The sequence below is a fragment of the Amblyraja radiata genome, chromosome 15, assembly GCF_010909765.2.
Source record: "Amblyraja radiata isolate CabotCenter1 chromosome 15, sAmbRad1.1.pri, whole genome shotgun sequence".
NCBI lineage: Eukaryota > Metazoa > Chordata > Chondrichthyes > Rajiformes > Rajidae > Amblyraja > Amblyraja radiata.
The window spans coordinates 4,011,752-4,028,909 of NC_045970.1; positions in this window are offsets into that span (position 1 = coordinate 4,011,752).

Consider the following 17,158-nt stretch of genomic DNA (forward strand, 5'->3'; position numbering starts at 1 on the left):
GTGGGCCGCACTCTGGCCATGGGGGAGGTCGGATTCAGAATGGGAGGGGGAGTAGAAGTGCTGAGCCACCGGGAGATCAGGTTGGTTATTGCGAACTGAGTGGAGGTGTTGTGCGAAGCGATCGCCAAGCCTGCGCTTGGTCTCACAGAGGTTGATCATACGCTGAATAATCCAACCAGATTTTTGTTTGGAAGTGGAAAGAGATAATAGAAATTGCATTCATTTCAACGTGTAAAAAGAGATGAGATACTGTATTGTAATTTTGATGCATGTCATTGTGGGATATATCATGTCTTGATTGGTGAATATGTTTAGTTTGTGACTTTATTTGAACAGAAATAATATGTGAATGCTTCATTGACCACAATTCCGACTGGTAATTACGCACTTCGTCCGAGCACATTATCACACGCGCCATGCAAGTCATCTTAAATGACCACCTAAACTGTCGTTTGGCAACCGAAAAAGCTGCCGAGGTTGCCCGGCTGGCAACAGGGAAAAAATGTTAAGTGAGAGTCCTGCTCCTCCTCCTCCCACACCCCGCCCGGCAGGAAGGAGGCCTCTCTCCCTCCCTCCTCCCGGCTTCGGCGTGCGAGAGGGTTTGTTTTGAAAACGCCGTTGGAGGATTTGCAAGCAGCGGCCGCTATTGCCCTGATCCCCCATTCATCCTGTAGTGATCCCCCATTCATCCTGTAGTGATCATCCATTCATCCTGCACAGACCCTCCGATCCACACTGTCCTGACCCCCCCCCCCCCCATTCATCCTGGACTGATCCCCCCAATTTATCCTGTGCTGATCCCCCCCCCATCCATACTGTACTAATCCCCCCATTCAAGAAGAATGGGGTGAACAGTCTGAAGAAGGGTCTCGACCCGAAACGTTGCCCATTTCCTTAGCTCCATAGATGCTGCCTTATATGCTGAATTTCACCAGCATTTTTGTCTACTCCCTTTCATCCTGCACTGAACCCGCCATTCATCCTGTGCTGATCCCACCCCCATCCATCCCGTACTGATCCCCCCATTCAACACCACTGACGTCCCTGTGCTCTCCCCTCACAATTTTACATACTCCCAACCAACACGTACTAATTCACCTGCCTCAATCCATCCAATCCGCACCGATTGCCTTCTCAGACTGATGGGTTTCGGCCTGAAACGTTGCCTATTTCCTTCGCTCCATAGATGCTGCTGCACCCGCTGCTATTTTTGTGTACTTTTGTCTACCTTCGATTCTCCAGCATCTGCAGTTCCTTCTTAAACATAACATGTGAATGCTTCATTGAGCACAATTCCGACTGGTAACTACGTACTTCGTCCGAGCACATTATCGCACGCGTCATGCAAACCGTCTTAAATGACCACCTAAACTGTCATTTGGCAACCTAAAAAGCTGTCAAGGTTGCCCGGCTGGCAACAGGGAAAAAAAGTTAAGCGAGAGCCCTGCTTTCTACAGGACGTATAACCCTGAATATTCAGTTCCCAGCCCCAAGAGCGGAGCTCGCTATCAAAACATGGAGGGGACAAATTTTTGGCGGCCCCGCGCATATGCGCACACTCACACACACGCACACAGAAAGATACTAGAGGAGCAAGATGCGCCACTCAGCAAAAAAACTCGTAGCATGACGTGTGTGATGGTCGACGCCATTTTACCGGACTGCCCCCACACTGTCATGGCGTCCACATCTACAGCTCGGTGTAAATTGCTCTAATCGCCGATGTTGACAACTCAACCTGTCTTAGGTTCCCCAACAACAACGAAAGGTGAAGAAATATTATTGTTTTCTGTCGACATTATTTTGTCCTGAAAATGTTATTTTTATGTTCCTATCAACACTCATTGGGAAACCAGGATTGTTGGTACATTAGAAAGTTACTAGATTTTGTTTTTAATAGATCTAAACTTACCACAATAATAAAGTCACCAATTTTTGTTCTTCTGTCATTTTAGTTTCTGTTTCTGTACGGCAGGAGTCTCCAAAATATGGTCCATAGGGAGAGAGGGAGAGAGAGAGAGAAGGGGCAGAGAGAGATGGGGTGAGAGACACATCAGGCCCATCAGATTTGAGTCGGGTAACGCGGCGGCCCGGGGCTGCTCTGTGTTGTTACCGATTAGATCCCTCAAATTGTCAGAGCCGAGACATCACTAGGCCGCCGTGAAGAAGGGTGCGATGGTGCGGTGCGGGGTTCGGCGGCGGTCAAAATGGAACGGCTATAACGTGCCATCGTTCCTCTCTCTCCCCATCTCTCTCTGCCCCTTCTCTCTCTCTCTCTCTCTCTCTCTCTCCCTGTCTCCCTCTATCTCGGTCTCTGCCCCATCTGCCTTTCTCTCTCTTCCTCCCCTCTCTCAGTCTGTCTCAGCCTTAGTTGGCAGCCCTGCTAGTGTCTTAGGTCCAAAAGAGGATAGAAAGAAAATACTTTAAGTGGTTACGCAAGAAGTTTTAAATAAGCTCTTCTACATTGAAGGTAAATTGACATATTAGTGGCAAAATGCATCTTCAATATATAGGTCTCTCCTCACAACTGAACAATTGATTACACCAAGGATGATAGTGCGGATTACACCAAAGATACTAGAGGAGCAAGATAGACCATTCCTCCGAAATCCAATGGGCTGACGTGTAGTATGTGACGGAATGTCACGGCCGCCATTTGTTTATGCCAAACGCGACTTCCGGTATGTAATCCTCCCGCTGTACACTCCGCTCTATCGTCTGGTGTAATCAGTGTTGTAATAATAATAATAATAATAATAATACATTTTATTTATGGGCTCCTTTCAAGAGTCTCAAGGACACCTTACAAACATTTAGCAGGTAGAGGAAAAACATGTAAGGGGAATGAAATAAATAGTAGAGACATGACTAGTACACAAAGTAAAGACAGAATTCGATACAAAACACAATATGAGGCAATTAATGCACAGATGAAAAGGGAGGGGAACGTGGGGCTAAGGATAGGCAGAGATGAAGAGATGGGTCTTGAGGCGGGACTGGAAGATGGTGAGGGACACGGAATTGCGGATCAGTTGGGGGAGGGAGTTCCAGAAGCTGGGAGCTGCCCTGGAGAAGGCTCTGTCCCCAAAACTGCGGAGGTTGGACTTGTGGATGGAAAGGAGACCGGCTGATGTGGATCTGAGGGACCGTGAGGGTTGGTAGGGGGAGAGGAGGTCAGTGAGATATGGGGGGGGCCAGATGGTGGAGGGCTTTGTAGGTGAGGATCAGGATCTTGTAGGTGATCCGGTGGGAGATGGGAAGCCAGTGAAGTTGTTTGAGGACTGGAGTGATGTGATGCCAGGATTTGGTGTGGGTGATGAGTCGGGCGGCTGCGTTCTGGACCAGTTGGAGTCGGTTGATGTAGGTGGAGCTGATGCCAAGGAGAAGTGAGTTGGTACCCGAGCGGGCTTGAACATCTGGCCGCCCGTAGCGGCAACTGCGGAGGGCTTGGGGAGGCCCTGACCACGGGGAACAGTGGAGGAAGAGACTGACTTTGGTGCCTTCCCACACAGTGGGAAACTCTGATTCTGCTGTGTGGGGATGTTTTATGTTAAATTCTATCGTGTGTTGTGTCCTTTATTTTTATTGTATGGCTGTATGGGAATTTCATTTCACTGTGCCATCTGGCACATGTGACGAATAAATGTATGTTGTATCTTGAATCTTGTTGTTGTATCAATAGTCCAGTCGGGAGGAGATGAAGGCATGGATGAGTCTTTCAGCAGCGGGAGGTGTGAGAGAGGGTCTGAGTTTGGCGATGTTGCGGAGATGAAAGAAGGAGGTTTTAATGACATGGCGGATGTGAGGCTCAAGGGAGAGGGTGGAATCAAAGATCACGCCAAGGTTGCGGGCCTGGGGAGATGGGGAGACAGTGGTGCCGTCGATGGTGAGAGTGGGGTTATTGATTTTGCTGAGTGTGGCTTTGGAGCCTATGAGGAGGAATTCTGTCTTATCACTGTTGAGTTTGAGGAATCCAGGTTTTTATAGCTGACAAACAGGAGTTGATATGGGAGAGGGGGGTGGGGGGGGGGGGGGTTGGGGGGGGATTTGATGCCGAGGTAGATCTGGGTGTCATCAGCGTAACAGTGGAATTCCAGGTTGAAGTGGCGGAGTATCTGACCAAGGGGGAGGATGTAGATGATGAAGAGGTGGGGGCTGAGTACGGAGCCTTGGGGAACGCCTTGAGTGACTGTGGCTGTAGCAGAGGTGTGGTTATGGAGAGAGATGAAGTGGGATCTGTTGGAAAGGTAGGAATGGAGCCAGCTGAGTGCAGAGCCTTCAATGCCGAGGTCTTTGAGTCTGGTGAGCAGGATGTTATGGTTCACTGTATCGAAGGCTGCGCCCAGGTCGAGGAGGATGAGGATGTTGAGGGAACCAGTGTCAGTAGAGGTGAGGAGGTCGTTGAGGACTTTGAGGAGAGCAGTTTCTGTGCTATGGAGGGGGCGAAAGCCAGATTGGAGGGGTTCAAGCAGGTTATACGCAAGGAGGTGGGAATGAAGTTGCGACGCAACGATACGCTCCAGGGTTTTTGAGAGAAAGGGGAGGTTTGAGATTGGGCGGTAGTTAATGGGAGAGGAGGGATCAAGACCAGGTTTCTTTAAGATTGGTGTAACAGCAGCAGTTTTGAAAGCGGAGGGGACAATTCCTTGGGACAATGAGTAGTTGAAGAGATTAGTGAGGTAGGGGCAGAGAATGGGGAGGCAGGACTTCAGCAGGGGAGTGGGGAGAGGGTCGAGGGAGCAGGTAGTGGGTTTGGAAGAGCTGATGAGTTTGTAGGGAACAGTGTTTGATTTAGCGCATCTATCACATCATATATTTTAGTTAATTTTATTGTAAATGTTTTCCCCCTGTTCCCCCATTTCCCCCCCAGCTGCCACCTTTGCGTAGTTTCCCTTGCATTGTATTGTGCAGTTTCCCTTCTATTGCTTTAACACACACTGTGCACAAAATTAAATGTAACTTATATATATATGAATGTGTGTGCTTGTGAGTGAGAGGAAAGTTAAGGGCCAGTCCCACCAGCATGCTATATAAATAAAAGTGACTTGACTTGACATATTTCTCTACTTTCTTTCTTCAGATTTCCTCTAATTTGTTTAGCAACTTTTTTATTTCAATCTATGTGTGTGTGTGTATATATATATATATATATATATATATATATGCATGTGTCCACACATATATATACACGCGTGTAAATATATACACATATGTGTGTGTGTGTGTGTATGTATGTATATATATACACATACATACACACAGATTGAAATATTTTTTTTCTTTTCAATCTGTATTTATGTATATGTGTATATATATATATAAACACATATATATATACATATATATACACATATATATACATATATATTTATATATATACATACATATAAATATATATACATATATACATACACATATATATACATACATGTTGGGAGGAGCCATCTTGGGGAACGGCTGCTCACCAGCAGCCGTCCATTTAATTCACTTTTTATTTTACAGTTTTAGTTAGTCCTGTGCCCTGTTTGTGGGAGAGATAGACTTTTTAATGTGGGGGGTACGGGGTAACAATATTTCTAGGTCCCTACCTGGTCGGTGAGGCAGCTTTTTCTCCGGGCTGCCCCGTCGACCAGTCCTCGTGGCCTACCAGCGGGCGTGGAGCGCCGTTTCCTGACGGGGACCGCCCAGCACCTCGGCTTCGGTGGCGGCACAGCGCTGGAGCGCTATCGTGGAGCGGAGCGGGCGATGCCTTGCCTGGGTCGCCGCGCTGGAGCTCCGGTGAGCCGAGACAGCCGTATTCAACACCTCCGGGCTGCGGGTCTGCGGAGTGGAGCGGGCGGCACCGACTTTAACATCGGGAGCCTGGGAGCTCCAAACCGGCACGGTCTTGTCGGCTTCGGAAGCCGCGGTCCCCAGTTAGGAAGCGGCTGTTCCAGGTGGCCCAGCCGCTGAAAGGACTCTCCCGACGCCGGGGCAACAGCACCCGGCCAGAACGGCCAGGAACATTGGTCCTTCGTAGAGGCAATAGCGGAGCCCTCAATAGGCCTGACTTTGGGTGAACTGGGGATGGGAACTTGACATTGTGCCTTCCCCCACAGTGGTATCCATTGTGGGGGGATGATTTTTTGTGTGTAATGTGAATATGTTAGTTTGTGTCGAAGATGGCTGTCGGAAGGGAGAGTGGACGCTGGCGCGCTTTAGCTGCCGCTGCTCTCTCTTCACATTGTGTTTTTGATTTTTTGTCTTTGGAGCGATTTCTGTCTTTAATTTGTGTATTGGTGATGTCCTTATTATTTATTTTACTCCGACTCTGTGTTTTTTCTCTCTTGTTAATTTCTATAAGGTGTCCTTGAGACTTTGAAAGGCGCCCGCAAATAAAATGTATTATTATTATTATACTTATATATACACACACATATATACACACACACACACACACATATGTATACACATGTACACGTATACACATATATACACACATACGTATACTCATACATACATATACACAGACATATATATACATATACACACACATATATACACACACATATACATACATATATATCACAATATATGTGTATATACATACATATTTGTATGTACACACACATATATATATATATTATATATTATATAATATATATATATATATTACATCAATTATATATTATATATTACAAAATATATATGAAATCCTAATATTGTGAATAAAACATCCATGAACACAGTGTCAAAATATTTTTCCATTCTATATTAGCGTAACACAATGTAATGCATACATCTCTACATATTTAAATTCAGTCGATAAGTTGGTCAAATAATATGGGGATCTTCTTGCTTTTTTTGAGACATGGATTTTTTAAATGTGAGTGTCTCATAATGACACATTTGTGGGTCAGCCGTATATTGCACCAACCCCCACAATTTCAAATAACTCTAAATTGAACTTTATAAGCAAGGAAGACACTTTTTATTTCCATCATTTATGGTAATATTTACATAACTCATATCATTTTGTGCACGACATATACAGGGGGTTGCAGTGTTTTGAAAGTGATGTAAAATTCAATATATTTCAGACAATGATAGCCTCACCCCTTGCTTACCCTAAAGGAAAAAAATTCCAATTTATATACAATAATAAATAAATCGTTATTTGCACAATTTTGTGTGGCTAACGGGAGGTTCTCATACTTCCTCTTGAGTAACTGGCGTTGGGAAAACAGACGTTTCGAAGTGTTCAGGATGTCAAATAGCGTTGGAACTGCATTGCAATTTAGCCTCCCATTGGTCTGCCTGTTGGAAAACTAATCAAGTTCAGTGTTCAGAACAAAGACCGCAGGTGGTTGACAAATACACCAGACTTTGGTGGAAGAGATCTTGTCGACGAGTATTGTGTGTTGTTATTATTACATGTATGGCTGCAGGCAACAGCATTTCGTTCAGACCGAAAGGATTCAATTCAATTCAATTCAATTCAATTCAATTCAATTCAATTCAATTCTGGACCCGCTGAAATTACAGAAAATCTCATTTTGGATTAACTAAGAAGGAAAAAATGTAGTTATAACTACATACTTGCAGAATGAATGATATATCATTTGTGCAATTGTTCAGTTGTGGGGAGATACCTGTATATTGAAGATGCATTTTGCCACTAATATGTCAATTTACCTTCAATGTAGAAGAGCTTATTTAAAACTTCTAATGTAGACCATTTAAATAAATTTATTTCTATCCTCTTTTGGACCCAAGACACTAGCAGGGCTGCCAACTCTGGCAGAGACAGACCGAGAGAGAGGTGAGGAAGAGAGAGAAAGGCAGATGGGGCAGAGACCGAGTTAGGGAGAGAGAAGAGAGAGAGAAGGGGCAGAGAGAGAGAAGGGGCAGAGAGAGACAGGGAGAGAAAGAAACAGGGAGAGAGAGATAGAAGGGGCAGAGAGAGATGGGAGAGAGAGGAATGATGGCATGTTATAACGCACAGCCGTCCCATTCTCACAGCCGCCGAACCCCGCACCGCACCATTTCACCCTTCTTCACGGCGGCCCAGTGATGTCTCGGCTCTGACTATTCGAGGGATCTAATCGGTAACAACACTGAGAGCAACCCCGGGCCGCTGCGCTCCCCGACTTGAATCTGTGGTTAAAATCGTGTGATGGGCCTGATGTGTCTCTCTCACCCCATCTCTCTCTCTGCCCCTTCTCTCTCTCTGCCCCATCTCTCTCTCTCTCTGCCCCTTCTCTCTCTGCCCCTTCTCTCTCTGCCCCATCTCTCTCTCTCTACCCCTTCTCTCTCTGCCCCTTCTCTCTCTACGGACCATATTTTGGAGACTCCTTCCGTACAGAAACAAAAACTAAATGTACAGAAGAACAACAATTGCTGATTTTATTATTGTGCTAATTTTAGATCTATTAAAACAATCTATTAACTTTCTAATGTACCAACAACCCTAGTATCCGAATGAGTGTTGATAGGGGATCAAAAAATAACATTTTCAGGACAAAATAATGTCAACAGAAAACAATAATATTTCCTCACCTTTCTTTGATGTTGGGGAACCTGAAGAGAGATAGGTTGAGTTGTCAACATCGGCGATTAGAGCAATTTATACCAAAGATCAGATCTTTGATTTATACTAAACTGTGGATCAGGATGCCATTACAGTATGCGGGCAGCCCTACAAAATGGCGTCGACAATCACTCACGTCATGCTACGCGTTTTTGGAGGTGTGGTCTATCTTGCTCCTCGAGTATCTTTGGATCAAAGTCTGCTATAGGATCTTTGCTTTGGATTACACAGCGGGAGGATTACATACAGGAAGTCGCGTTTTGCATTAATAAATGGCGACCGTGACGTTCCGTTACGTACTACACGTCAGACCATTGGATTTCGGAGACGTGGCCAAACTTGCTCCTCTATGATGTTTAGCAAAGATCTTAGAGCAGAGCAAAGATCTTTGGAGCAGAGCTCTGCTCTAAGGTGTTCAAGAAGGAACTGCAGATGCTGGAAGATCGAAGGTACACAAAATTGCTGGAGAAACTCAGCGGGTGCAGCAGCATCTATGGAGCGAAGGAAATAGGCGACGTTTCGGGCCGAAACCCTTCTTCAGACTGATGGGGGGTGGGGGGAGAAGGAAGGAAAAAGGGAGGAGGAGGAGCCCTAGGGCAGGCGGATGGGAGGGTGGGAGGGGACAGCTCGAGGGTTAAGGAAGGGGAGGAGACAGCAAGGGCTAGCAAAATTGGGAGAATTCAATGTTCATGCCATCCGGACGCAAGGTCCCTAGGCGGAATATGAGGTGCTGTTCCTCCAATTTCCGGTGTTGCTCACTCTGGCAATGGAGGAGACCCAGGACAGAGAGGTTGGATTGGGAATGTTCCCAATCCGACCTCTCTGTCCTGGGTCTCCTCCATTGGAAATGTTCCCAATCCGACCTCTCTGTCCTGGGTCTCCTCCATTGCCAGAGTGAGCAACACCGGAAATTGGAGGAACAGCACCTCATATTCTGAAGAAGGGTTTCAGCCCGAAACGTCGCCTATTTCTTTTGCTCCATTGATGCTGCTGCACCCGCTGAGTTTCTCCAGCAATTTTGTGTACCCTCTGCCAAAGATCCTATAGCGGAGCAAGATAGGCTACTCCTGCGAAATGCAATGGACTGACGTGTAGTACGCTATGGAGGGGATCATGGGCATTTTTCCACGCCCATTTTAGTAACCTGAGCCTACCTGACCCGACCCGACTCGCAGTGTAATCAATGTTGCGGGGCAACAGTTTGTGTGGGTTAGATTCATAAATCTGTCAGTTCATTCTTCTTGTCAACAATAAAATTTGATTCTGGTAATTGTCTTTTTTAATGTTTTTTAAATCATTTCTTTTTAAATGGTTCACAAGCAGTGTTTGAGTTGATTTTGTAGTAACCGGAACCGACCCGACTCGCAGGGTGATTGACATTGCGGGGGAAGTTTGTGTGCGTGATATAGGGTTAGATTCATAATTCTGTTAGTTCATAATTCTGTTAATTCTTGTTAAAGAATAAAATGTTTATAAACACACATACATGAAAATTATATAAATGTATATAATCATATAACACACACAATTATATTTCTTCTGATCCAATGATGAACTTTATTTCAGACTAGACAAGGGACATTAAATAAGAAACATTGTAAATAAGAAACATTGTAAACCTCCCCCGCAACTTCACACACACTAGGCCTTATTCCCCCCGGCACTCCCTCGCCTGCCCCCTCACTTCAATGTCTCCCCCCCTCCTATGCCCCTCTCCCTCTCCCCACTGCCCCGGGCCCCTCTCCCTCTCCCCGCGGCCCCACACTCCCTCTCCCCGCTGCCCCGGGCCCCGCACTCCCTCTCCTCGCTGCCCCGGGCCCCACACTCCCTCTCCTCGCTGCCCCGGGCCCCACACTCCCTCTCCCCGCTGCCCCGGGCCCCCCACTCCTTCTCCCCGCTGCCCCGGGCCCCACACTCCCTCTCCCCGCTGCCCCGGGCCCCACACTCCCTCTCCTCGCTGCCCCGGGCCCCACACTCCCTCTCCCCACTGCCCCGGGCCCCACACTCCCTCTCCTCGCTGCCCCGGGCCCCACACTCCTTCTCCCCGCTGCCCCGGGCCCCACACTCCCTCTCCCCGCTGCCCCGGGCCCCACACTCCCTCTCCCCGCTGCCCCGGGCCCCACACTCCCTCTCCCCGCTGCCCCGGGCCCCGCACTCCTTCTCCCCGCTGACCCGGGCCCCACACTCCCTCTCCCCGGGCCCCCCACTCCTTCTCCCCGCTGCCCCGGGCCCCGCACTCCTTCTCCCCGCTGACCCGGGCCCCACACTCCCTCTCCCCGGGCCCCCCACTCCTTCTCCCCGCTGCCCCGGGCCCCACACTCCTTCTCCCCTCTCCCCGGGCCCCACACCCCCTCTCCCCGCTGCCCCGGGCCCCACACTCCTTCTCCCCGCTGCCCCGGGCCCCACACTCCCTCTCCCCGCTGCCCCGGGCCCCCCACTCCCTCTCCCCGCTGCCCCGGGCCCCCCACTCCCTCTCCCCGCTGCCCCGGGCCCCACACTCCCTCTCCCCGCTGCGGATCCAATCTTTGGCCGGAAGCAAGAGGGCGGAATAAGATGGCGGGGGCAGGTTGCTAAAATGGGTCATAAAATCACCCATGAATCCGCCCATGAGCGGACGACACGTTTGCGTGAGAGTAAAGCAGTCTGAAGAAGGGTTTCGGCCTGAAACGTCGCCTATTTCCTTCGCTCCATAGATGCTGCTGCACCCGCTGAGTTTCCCCAGCAATTTTATGTACCTGCGTGAGAGTAATCCATCTTGCTCCGCTATAGGATCTTTGCCCCACTCCTCCCTCCTCCAATCACCGCGTTGAATCATGTCCCGCCCCCATTGCCTGCTGACTGACATCTCTCTGGTCCAATCGGCGCCCTCGATCATCAGCCCCACCACCACTGTCTCGCGGAAAGCGGAGATTTCACCGGGTTTTAAGATCCGGATACAAAACATGTGGGGGACGTGCCCGCCCCGGCCAAGCCCCATCCTCCTGCAGCCATGTCTCTGTAATCCCCACAATGTCATATCTACCAATCTCTAACTGAGCCTCAAGCTCATCCACTTTACTTTTAATACTTCACACATTCATATATAATCCTTTTAATCCATTACTGCCTCACCTTTCACACCGATTCCTATTTCATTTGGCCATACTCTCTTTTCCCTTCATGAGCTTTCAGCCCCGTTAATTCTGGGGTCTTTTTTAACTTTCCCTATACTCTCTTTCCCTTTGACTCCATCCTTGCATTTCAAATTTGTCTCCGCCCCCCTCCCACACTATTTAGTTTAAACCCACCCGTGTAGCAGTGGAAAACCTGCCTGCTGGCATAGATTTAGAATGAAAGATAAGAGGCTTAGAGAGAGCTCAAGAAGGAATTAGTTACTGAGGAGGATAGTTTAAATCTAAACCCAGCGCCTGAGTGCGTGTTGAGACAGGAACAATGTTTAAGATGTATCTCGTCGAGCACTGCATCACCAAGCCACAGAAGAATCGTCGGACGGCCGAACCAACCCAGAACTCGTTAGACGTGGAACCGCCGGAGGCTCCGTCACTGGACAGTCCATCAGACGGCAGAAGAGCCGAAACCGGGCGCATTCAGCGGGCGGCTGGACTCGCTTGGAGGCTCCTTGGACGCGGAACCGCCCGATAGCTCATCGGATGTGGAATACTGGGATGGAGTTGCTGGAGACATTGGGCGTGGAGACCAAGGGCCGGTAGGAAGGTGAACCGGGTTAATGTCTCCAGTGCCTCGAAGGTAGGCTGCAGGAGGTTGCCCCCGGGACATAAGATGTCCGGCGAGGAGATGAGAGGGACGACGGTTCGCGGGCCGAGCCGGTCGTGGGCGACGGAGGGGATCGGGAGTCGCTCCGGTAGAACGAGCACACGGGAATCCAGACGGTGAACTCAATGAAATGGCATCACACATGATGGCACCGGCATTGTATGCAAAATGAATTTCACTATGTACTGATTATTTGCATTTGTGACAATAAATATCCATTGAACTGGTATCAAATAGGATTAGTGCAGATGGTGGATCAAAAAGCCCACTTTTGTCTATAGAACACACATGTAACCACAATGACAGAGAAACTATGACACATACAAGTAGTCTGAATAACAACAAACATTTGCTTTCTAAAGTTTGGCTGTAATTTTGCCAGATAGGAGATAAGATGCTGTTCTAATAATGCAAATTCATCAGCTTGAAATAACTTTCTTTCTGGATCTTATAGAAACCAATACAATTATAAAAGGACTGGTCAAGCTAGATGCAGGAAAAATGTTCTCAATGTTAGGCGAGTACAGAACAAGGGGCCACAGAAGGGGTGGCCATTTAGGACTGAGATGAGACAAAACGTTTTCACCAGGATAGTTGAGAATTTGTGGAATTCCCTGTAATAGTGGAGGCCAAATCACTGGATGGATTTAAGAGAGAGTCAGATAGAGCTCTAGGGGCTGGTGGAATCAAGGGATATGGGGAGAAAGCAGGCAATGGTTATTGATTGGGGACGATCAGCCATGATCACAATGAATGGCGGTGCTGGCCCGAAGGGCCGAATGGCCTCAACCTGCACCCATTTTCTACGTTTCTACATGTTAACCTACATTTAACGATGTATCTCTGAACATACAGTACCAACTACATGCATCAAATGTAACGTAACGCATAACACATCAACTTAATACAGAAAGAATTACAGTGTTCCCTACCTCATGGTGTTGATTAGATACAAAGCTCTTTGAATTTCTGTTCACAGCTTTAGCTGCACTTTTACTGTTGAGTCGATTGAGAAGGTGCTGCAGGCAATGATTTCCTCACTCAGTCTTGTCCTGATGCTGAATTGAAACTCAACCTCGGAAGTGAAGGTAGACAAAAATGCTGGAGAAACTCAGCGGGTGCGGCAGCATCTATGGAGCGAAGGAAATGGGCGACGTTTCGGGCCAAAACCCTTCTTCAGATGGATACTAGCTTTTGCAAGAAAGTGAAACTAGCTTTTGCAAGAAATTACGGCAATGATATTGCAGTGTGCCTGTGGTGGAACTGCCTGGATCAAATACAAGCCCAGAACAGGATAGCAACAGAATCACTGCATTTGTCACACCCGGCCTGATTGGGTGATCTTTTCTCTGCCTGTTTATCACGTCTGTCAGTTATCTCCAGTCACCTTTGACTCTTCATGCCCAATGGAAAATAACATGTTTATCTCTTTGCCATCAAATGAGAGAAGGGATATCACCCCAGGAGGCCACATGAATGACAAAGGTGCCAGGCAAAACATTTCTGAACGTTATGAAGCGATGCAAACAAATGTATGTACAGCCTCCGAGAATGTCGGTAGTATTTTTCCCAGTTCTTGTTTTGTATATTCTGAATAAAGTTGATTTTGATTAAAAAAAACGTTTTTCTTTTTGCAAGGCCGCATTCAAAAGTAAGTATGAAACATTGGTAGTAGTAATTTCTCACTGTTACAAGGGGATCCTGGTTTCTTGTGTTGATCCTATTAACTCTATAAGGTGTCACCTGATATGTCGAACAAAAGACTAAGCCTAGGTTTAGTACAACTTCATCTTTATTAACACAAGTCAAATGTGGGTCCCTTGAAGGCAGACACGGGGGAAATTATGGACAACAAGGAAATGGCAGAAGAGTTGAATAGGTATTTCAGATCTGTCTTCACTAAGGAACACACAAACAATCTCCCAGATGTACTGGAGGACAGAGGATATAAGGGGGTAGAGGAACTGAAATAAATTTTCATTAGGCGAGAAATAGTATTGGGTAGGCTAATGGGACTGAAGGATGATAAATCCCCTGGACCTGATGGTCTGCATCCCAGGATCCTCAGGGAGGTGGCTCTGGAAATAGTGGACGCATTGGTGATCATTTTCCAATGCTCAATAGATTCAGGATCAGTTCCTGTGGATTGGAGGATAGCTAATGTAATCCCACTTTTCAAGAAAGGAGCGAGAGAGAAAACGGGGAATTACAGACCAGTTAGCCTGACTTCGGTGGTGGGAAAGATGCTGGAGTCAATTATTAAAGAGGTAATAATGGGGCATTTGGATAGCAGTAAATGGATTAGTCCAAGTCAACACGGATTTATGAAAGGGAAATCATGTTTGAATAATCTTCTGGAATTTTTTGAGGATGTGACAAGTAAAATGGATGAAGGTGCCAGTGGATGTAGTGTATCTAGACTTTCAGAAAGCCTTTGATAAGGTCCCGCACGGGAGACTGGTGACTAAAATTAGAGCACATGGTATTGGGGGTAGGGTGCTGACATGGATAGAAAATTGGTTGGCAGACCGGAAGGAAAGAGTAGGAGTGAATGGGTCCTTTTCAGAATGGCAGGCAGTGGCGAGTGGAGTGCCGCAAGGCTCGGTGTTGAGGCCACAACTATTTACCATATATATTAATGATTTGGAAGAGGGAATTAGGAGCAACACTAGCAAGTTTGCGGATGACACAAAGCTGGGTGGCAGTGTGAACTTTAAAGAGGATGTTAGGAGGTTGCAGGGTGACCTGGACAGGTTAAGAACAGACTTTTAGTAATGTCGATAAAACGACTGGACAAGCTAGATGAAGGGAAAATGTTCACAATGTTGGGTGAGTCCAGAACCAGGGGCCACAATCTTAGAATAAAGGGGAGGTCATTTAAGACTGAGGTGAGAAAAAACTTTTTCACCCAGAGAGTTCTGAATTTATGGAATTCCCTGCCACAGAAGGCAGTGAGGGCCAAGTTACTGGATGGATTTAAGAGAGAGTTAGATAGAGCTCTAGGGGCTAGTGGAGTCAAGGGATATGGGGAGAAGGCAGGCACGGGTTATTGATAGGGGATGATCAGCCATGATAACAATGAATGGAGGTGCTGGCTCGAAGGGCCGAATGGCCTCCTCCTGCACCTATTTTCTATGTTTCTATGTTTCTAAGGTACATTAAGCATGCATGCAAATCATTGACTTCTAATAACTTCACATTTACTTTACTATTCCCACATCACTTCATAAACTAAATCACAAAATGCATGACTTGGACTAGATTAGTTCAGTTTAGTCGGCTGGACTTTGTGTGCAGTCCAGCATCCAGGCCAACCCATCTCTCAACCAGCCATGGCCGAATTGGTCAAAGAATTGACGTCAGAATTTGTCCTGTATTTTGACCTTTTGTTCCTTATTTGGGAGTGAGAAAGTTGGCAACTCTAAACATTGGTCAAAAACAAGAAGATGGCATGGGACAGGTATAGGCAGCTGGGTGAGTTTCAGGAACTAAGGAGTAAACTGAAATGGGAGATCTGCAGGGCAAAAAGGGGCCAGGAGATAGCTCTGGCAGGTAGCATTAAGGTCAACCCCAAAGGATTTTATAAATACGTAAGGGAAAAAGGGTGACTAGAGAGAGAGGGTCCTCTCAGGAATCAAGGCGATCAACTCTGCGAGGAGCCACAGGAGATGGGCAAGGTCCTCAATGAGTATTTCAACTCTGTATTTACCGAGGAGAAAGACAGTAGGACGGAGGAACTTGGGCCAGACAATGTAAGTAGGTCAATTAACCACCAGGTGGTGCCAGCAATGGCTGCCTCACCAACAGTCTGTCTGTCTCTTCTTTGTGTTTTAATAGTATGTGTTAAATGTAAGTTTACAATGTTCTTTAGCTTGTTTAATGGGGGGGTTGGGTGAATTGTTTATAATGTCTTACCTCGCCGGAGATGCAATTTTTTTCCATATCATATCTCCGTCCGCACTGTGGCCAAACATCGAGGAGACCGACTTTTGAGAGCTCGACTGCGGGGAGCCAAAGGGACTATAACATCACGTAGCCCGTGATCCCTTTGTCAGGGATCGTTTGCGGAACTATGGTTGAGCTTAGAGCCTGAATCAGAGAAACATAGAAAATAAGTGCAGGAGGAGGCCATTCGGCCCTTCGATCACATTCATTGTGATCATGGCTGATTGTCCCCAATCAATAACCCGTGCCTGCCTTCTCCCCATATCCCTTGATTCCACTAGCCCCTAGAGCTCTATCTAACTCTTTCTTAAATCCATCCACTGATTTGGCCTGTGGCAGTGAATCAGCCTGGAGCCTGTATAGAACGATGATGTTGTGACCATTACAACATTATAGTCACTTGGTTGTGAAAGTGACAGGACTGGCAGTTTAATGCTTCAAAGTTTTGATGTTTCAGACATGATAGAGAGGGAGGTAAAGGAGGTGGAGGAGATGCACTATTAATAAGGTAGAATGTCACAGCTGTACACAGGGAGAACCCATTCGAGAATACATCCACTGTGGAAATGTGGTTGAGGTAAACAATAAGGAAGGTGCAGTCATTATGATGGGATTGTACTATAGTAGGGCTGGGGAACCATTCATGGTGGAATGCCGCATTAAGTTAGCTGTAATCTAATAAGGCCGCATCCAAGTTACTTCAATCAGATATACTTCAAAATGTACATTATTTTATTAAAATAGCCTTCATGATTTACTAATGTTTTAAATGTGGCCGTCAGTCGGGGAGGACTATTTAAAAAAAATTATTTTACTCTGGTCCATATCCCTCTAAACCTTTCCTATCTATCCTATACATTAAAGACAAGA